This window comes from Protobothrops mucrosquamatus, unplaced genomic scaffold (genome assembly GCF_001527695.2).
Source record: "Protobothrops mucrosquamatus isolate PMUCROS unplaced genomic scaffold, P.Mucros_1.0 scaffold2697, whole genome shotgun sequence".
NCBI classification, from domain to species: Eukaryota; Metazoa; Chordata; class Lepidosauria; order Squamata; family Viperidae; genus Protobothrops; species Protobothrops mucrosquamatus.
The window spans coordinates 314,616-321,572 of NW_015388743.1; positions in this window are offsets into that span (position 1 = coordinate 314,616).

Below are 6,957 nucleotides of genomic sequence, written 5' to 3' on the forward strand. Positions count from 1 at the left end.
GGGCCTTGTGTTTGACATGTCTGTTCTACAAAAATCTCCCTTAAAAGTATAATTAGAGACTGAGAGCAATAAACTGTCTGTCATACATGCCTTTTTTTTCCCCAGTGGTAGAAGCTACTATGGATTAATATTTATCTCCATTGTTCCACAGGGGAAAAAAAAGTGTTTAGTTACAACAAGCAACCTTGAACAATAGTTCCATTAATCTGGCACCTAAAAAGATGTCTTTTACTGTGTATGTATGTGTGTTTGCTGGGATACACATAAATGGGTCATTTCTCCTGTGATTTGCTCCTGTAATCAATGAACGCCTCCAACAACACATTGTTGAATTAATAGCAATCAGCAGAAAAAAAAGTGCTGCACTGAAAACAAGAGAAATACATTACAAACCACCTACAGAGACTGCAAATCTGAAGAAACTTTCTTTTTCTCCCATCCTTACTTTTATATCAGGAAAACAGGACGTACAAATCAGGAATTTCTTTTTCAGATGATTATCTACACTATCTAAGAATCATATTTTATCCTGATTGCACGGATTGTGAGAGAAATGCATGGGAGAAAGTCAAAGATAGAGAATTGCGTGAGCCTCCTCCAGTCTTCCCAGATGTCTCCTCACTGGAACAAAAAAAGCAAAAGGACAAAAAACTTAAAAGAGGCTAATCCCAAACAGACAGAGCCAAACTTAGATCAGAGGGCAGACCTGATCATCAAAACTTTCAACCTTGTTTGTTTATTTGATTCAATCTGATTTTAATGAGATTGAGCAACCTTGGGTGACACACAATATAAAATGTTGTCCAGGACTGTGACCAGGATTGACTCTCCATTTCCTCCAAGCATACTAGAGCAGTGACAGATCAGGATTGAGAATTAAAGAGCAAAAATGGAACTTCAAATCAGTCTACTCAAGAATTTTGAGCCCTTCTGCAGGAAACCTGCTTTTAGAGTAATTAGCATAATCTAGAAAGGTTAGTCTTCCAAAGTCTCTACCTAGCACAGTGGTTCTCAATCTTTTTAATGCCGCGACCCCCAACCGGTCGTAAGTCGAGGACTAAACCAGTCATAAGTTGAGGACTACCCAACCGGTCGTACGTCGAGGACTTTCCCTGCCCGGGAGCACCACGCATGCGTGGTTCCGCCCCCTGCGCCGGCCGAGGCGTAGCTGGCAAGTGGCAGAGACGGAGCAGGCTGACCACCAGCTGGCCCAGCCCAAGGGAGGTAAGGCACCCGCCGGAAAAGGGGAAAAAAATGGCGAACAGCCTTGCTTGGCGACCCCCGTGAAATGGTCGATTGACCCCAAATGGGGTCGCGACCCATAGGTTGAGAACCGCTGACCTAGCAGATAGTCAACATCAGTAACAATTTTGTTTTACATCCTGAGTGTGAACCTAATCTTGTAACTCCCTTCATTTTTTACAACCTAGATCGAGCCTTTATCCTCAAGGCTCTGAATGTACTACTCCTGTAGGGATATCAGATCTGGACTCTAGAAATTGAGATGACCAGTCCCGGATAGCAAATAGACAAATAACAATTCTAACTCTTTGTTGTCAACTCGATTTCTTCTTCTTTTTTGTAGCTTACTTTGAGAAATCTTATGTATCTTAAACTCTGGACGGTTCTTTTGCCTGTGTGATGTGTGTGTATATATATAAAAGAAAAAAGTAAAAAAAATAATAGTGATGGTGATATATATATTGTCAAAGAGAGAAAAAACACATAAAAAGCACTTTAACAAAAACAGTGATAAAATATGACAAAGAAAAAAGGAAATATATGCCATTATATGAATAAACAGTTACAAATCTATACTTGTCTAATGCAAATATTATTAAAGTATGTATATATTTCTAATATGTTTATAGGACTATCTTTTTTAACCTACTGTGTTTTGTATAAATGGATCCCATATTTTATTATACTTGTCTATACAAGGTCTACATCTATAGGCAGTCTGCTCATAAGTGGCAAGTACAATCAGTTCTTTAATCCATTGAATAAATGGAACCATGCATTTATCTTATCAGTGCTACAATATAAATTCTGGTTTCTCTCCGGATTGTATAAATCTTTTGCCAATTTCTATTCCGAGTAAACTTACATAATGGAAAGAAGTGGGTCTATAAATCAGTTTTCTCTGCACCTTGTGAAAATGGGAAATTCTGCCTGAAATGGAGATGCTTTTCAGGAAATATTAATAAAGTGAGATGGTAGGCTTCGGTTTTTATAATTGTTTAGCTTTGTTTACATTGTGGTTATAAGAGTTTTATGATACATAATGATTTATTCCTCTGTGTACTTTTATCAACTATTTAGTTCTTATTTGATTATTTTTTTGATGTAGTTGAATTATATCCCAGCAAGAGGTACATTATATATTACATTGTGTTTGTTGTTTGGATACGGATGCTGGAAAAGGCACTATGGAATTGATTGCTAAGTTGCTAGCAGCAAGTAAATATATCTCCATATTAGTGACTGGCTACGGGGCCAACCAAGCCACCACTGCTTTGGCAGGTTGCTTGCTGACATTTCTCTTGCAAACATTTACAACCAGCAATAACTCCAAATGAGAAGGCCCTCAGGAGAGCCTCTTGTGTCTAAGCTATGAAAATATAAATATGTATGATCGTTAATCTAAGTAAACAATGGTGCCTTAAACAATGCTACTTGAAGTCACTGTTTGCATGCCTGACGTAGACAGTGAGAAAGAAATTGGCTGCCTGCTGTTCAGCTTTCCAGGGCTGAAAATCCTCACTGCATACTGGATGGTATAAACAGACACCGAGCCACATGCACGTTTTACTGTTGCTTCTACTTTTTCTCCATTTTGGGTTGCCTTATGCTCTTTAGGGGACCTTTGGTCAGGATCAGGTGTCTCTTTTGCTGTGCTTTTAAAAAAAGAAGATTTTGATTTACTTGCACTGGGTGTGAAATTATTGAACTCATGGCCCTCTGACCGTGAAGGGGAGAGGGTGAAGCTGGGCAGGGGTTGACAAAGTGGATGTTGTAATGTAGAATTTTCTGGAAGGGAGTGTAGGAAGACAGGATCCAGGAATTGTAGGATTTATATGAAGTAAGGCTTGAAAGACTATCATTTCCCTTTCCCTTCCATGTTGACTGTTGCTTGGCTGACTGATGGGGAAAGGGATGAAGCCTTGTATATTGGGGCAAAGATTTCTGGGATGCCTGGTGTTTCTGGAAAAAAGCTGGTGAGAACCTTAACCCTCAGAAAAGCTGGTGTATCCTCAGAATAATGACATTTGACCAAATTAGTATGATTGTGTGCTGCAAAAACTGGTAAGAAGATTTGAATGGCTGATTAGATTGTGTATTGTGAAAACAGGGATTGTGTGTGCTTTGAAGGGATTTCAGTGTAGTTCTGAAACAGATTTCATATAATGTAAATAGCAGTGGCACTGTCTATGTTGTAAGCCATCAATATTATGAAACGTGGTTTCCTAATGTTTAGCCCACCCACCTTTTCCCTCCATTTGCTAATTTTGCACTCCTCTATTTCTGCTAGATGATTTGGTCTGATATCACATAGAAAAGTACTTAGTATTAAGAATTATGACTTCTTTGTTCTCATTCTCACATATTACAGCATGGCATATGTGTCTTGGCTCCCTCAATACATTCAAGCAAGAGACAAATTCAACCATGTTCTATAGATTACCTTGAAAATAAAATTTGATTCTAAAATCTAAGACAGAGAGTAATGGACATGTTTCCTCTTTTATTCTTCCCAATTCCAATTGCCTGCTTATCCATAGACATCCCTTGGCCAATCATCTCTTGGCTGCAGAAATCCAGACAACCAATAAGGTACCACAGCCTCTCAAAGACTTCTTGTGGCTAGACTTTCAATTCTTTTGCTCTTCTAGCAGGGGAAGAATAGAAGAAAGGGACTGTAATCTTCCTTCCATAGCTGTATGTGAAGAAACAGAGATTGCTTGCAAAAGTGTTTCATTCGCTATTACTGATTTATATATATATATATAAAAAGCAACATGCCAGATATTATAACTTTATCTTTTCCCCTGCAGGCATTGCTGCTGCAGAGCAACAATAAAGGGCTTAGAGAAAGGCAAGCAGGTGAATAGTCCAATATCCACAGGATGTTTAGGGAATTGTAATCCTAGAGACATTTGGATTTGCAACTGGGTTTGAAATAAACTCAGAGTTGGTTTTGGAATAATTATGATTTTTCCTAAATTGTGCAAACCTTGGTTGTTAGGACAAATGAGAGAGAGAGAGAGAGTCACTCTTCATAATTTATTTCAAAGCCAGGGCTGTAGATTGCACTGGATTTTCTTTAAAGCATTCCGGATGAAGGAAATGATAAACCACTTCTGTACTGCTGTGTAAAAACCTACATAGACATTTTTGAGTTGTGGCAGGGAGATTGAACAGAGAGAAATGTTACCTTTGTATGTATCTATGTATATAGCATGGGTTTTTGAGTGATTTTGTTAGAAGTAGATCTGTCAAAAAAGAACAGATTTTTTTTATAACAAAGCGTTAGGGGTAATTTGTTTCCACAGTTGGCATATTTGTTTTGAGTCTAAAGGAAATCAGAGTCAGCATCCCACAATAATGTTGAATTTGGCTTCTGCTAACTCACAGTTTTTCGAGTGAATGCAATATACCTAAGCAGTCATGAATAACACTTCAAATTCCACCTATGTCTGCATAAAAAGTGAGATATAGAAGAGATGAGTGGGGCAGGGAAGCCCTGGCATATCATATTGGATATTGCAGGTATGGTTTATTCCTTATGGATTTGGTGAAAGTATTAAAATAATACCTGGAGGAATGACTACTAGAAGGGGGGGGGCAGCCCTAACAAAGACATTATCAGAAGGATCATTTCTTGCCAAGGAAAACTTGAATATTATGTCTTACTGTATCTAGTAAAAATGTGCTAAATCTATATTAAGGAGAAAACTCAGCAGAAGTGAATGCACAGAAATGAAAACATGTTCCAAATTCTTGTAAGTAGACATCTTCATTTCATGAAGTTAGTTCTCTTAGCTCTATAGCTTTTTGCTAGTAGTCATTTTCAGACAGGCCTGGAGTTACTGGATGAGCTGTTACTCACCCAGTGGTGGTATAGGTACTACGCCAGGAAGATGTCCCTCACAATTTTTAGTTACAACATTTTAGTTGCTTGCATGGATTTTTGAGTAAAACTCGTAGTCTTAGTCTTTTTCTATTTCGTATGGACTTTATCACTGTAGCACTAATTGTCCCATTTTATAAAATCACTAAATCAAACATGGATAGATTATGGATAAAATCCTGTCCACCAAGGACATCTTGTGCTGAGTAGAATGGTATCTTTGTACCACCTCCTCTTCAGCAGGCATCTACAGGTACTGTCCAAGCAGCTCTTTTCAGCAAACTTCCTGCTTGCCCATGAACTAATCCAGCTCATGTTTACCCACCTATATTGGGCTTTAGTAAACCAACAACTCTGCCTCTACGATCAGCTGCTGTCTACTTACCCCTTAGCTGACAACCATCGCTTCTATTTACAAGCAAACATTTGATGCCAGCCTACTTCTAATGTCTCCTTTTCTATTAGTGTTTAGTTATAAGAATCTAAACTACTGCTCACAACTCTAGTATAGTATAGACATTTGTTTGGACCACTGCACACATACATACAACATACCATGTTGTCTATGGCTGAAAGCAGGCTTTATATAGAAGCCTGATGCACTGATTATGAATAACCCCATCATATTTTCTTATGATTGGTTTAGACACCACTCAAATGTTAGCTTGGGAGAATATATAGTGCTTGCCAAGTTCTACCAGTCCTTGCTGGCATTTTGTGGTCATTAGTTAATGACCTCTTGTTACTGGTCAGGCAGGTAGCCTTAGGTGTGGATTGGGCATTGTATAAGGCTGCCAGATATCAGCAGCAAGTTTTCTTTTTTTTAGGTACCTTATTAATTTTCTAGTTTTACAATCATAAGTACTTAATAAGCAAAGTGTTGTCTGGGTCCATTAGTAATTCAGTAGTACATATTAACTTCCTCAATCTAGGTACAATACTACACCATCCAATGCTTCCTCTCTTCTTCCGGTAGTATACATTTTCCATACTGGGCAAATACAATTCTTATTGATGTTAATGCATATACAATTGAATATCAGCATCTTTGTTACATTTTTCTAATATTATATATAATATCAGTAGTGTCAATTTAGAATATCTTTTCTAACGAAAACATATCTTAATTGTATTTGCATTTAATATCCATTTGTTCAATCGCTTTTTTTTTAAAAAAAAGATTTCCCATCAGTGTTCAAAGTATCTCTATCGTTTATAATTTTCTCATAATAAATTATATTTGGGCAACCAAAGGCTTCCCTCATTCAAACCCTCTTAGCATGTTCATATTTCCCTTCTCATACCAAAATATAAAATTCTAGTTATAAATCTTATCTTTCTTGTTCTAATAGCATTTCTATTTCTAACAATTATCTATCCTCTTAGCCATGTTCAAACATCTCTTTAATAGTACAATATCCCATCTAATAGGTCAGGACCTTTATTTTCTTCAATCTTATTCTAGCTTTCTTCCTTTGCTAACTAACTTTCCAAGTCAGTGCCTTTGAATCATCAAGTAGTTTTCCCTCTATTTTTATGTATATTGTTTGGAATAAGAAAGACAATTTGATTAAGGTATTTTTGGAAGAACACTCAGCCCATTGATATTCATTAAACAGCCTCCATCCTTCTCCAATTTGCCACAATTCTCCTAACAGCTTTATCTTCCATTCGATTGGCTCTTCTTCCTTATCCTCAAGAGTGTTCTGAGATCTTGACAGGTAAGATGTCTTTTTCATTTCCGATATTATCACTATGTCTTCTATTTCTTCATTTGTCTGAATCTGTTTATTAATTCCTTCTTTTACGTCCTCCATCTTTGGATC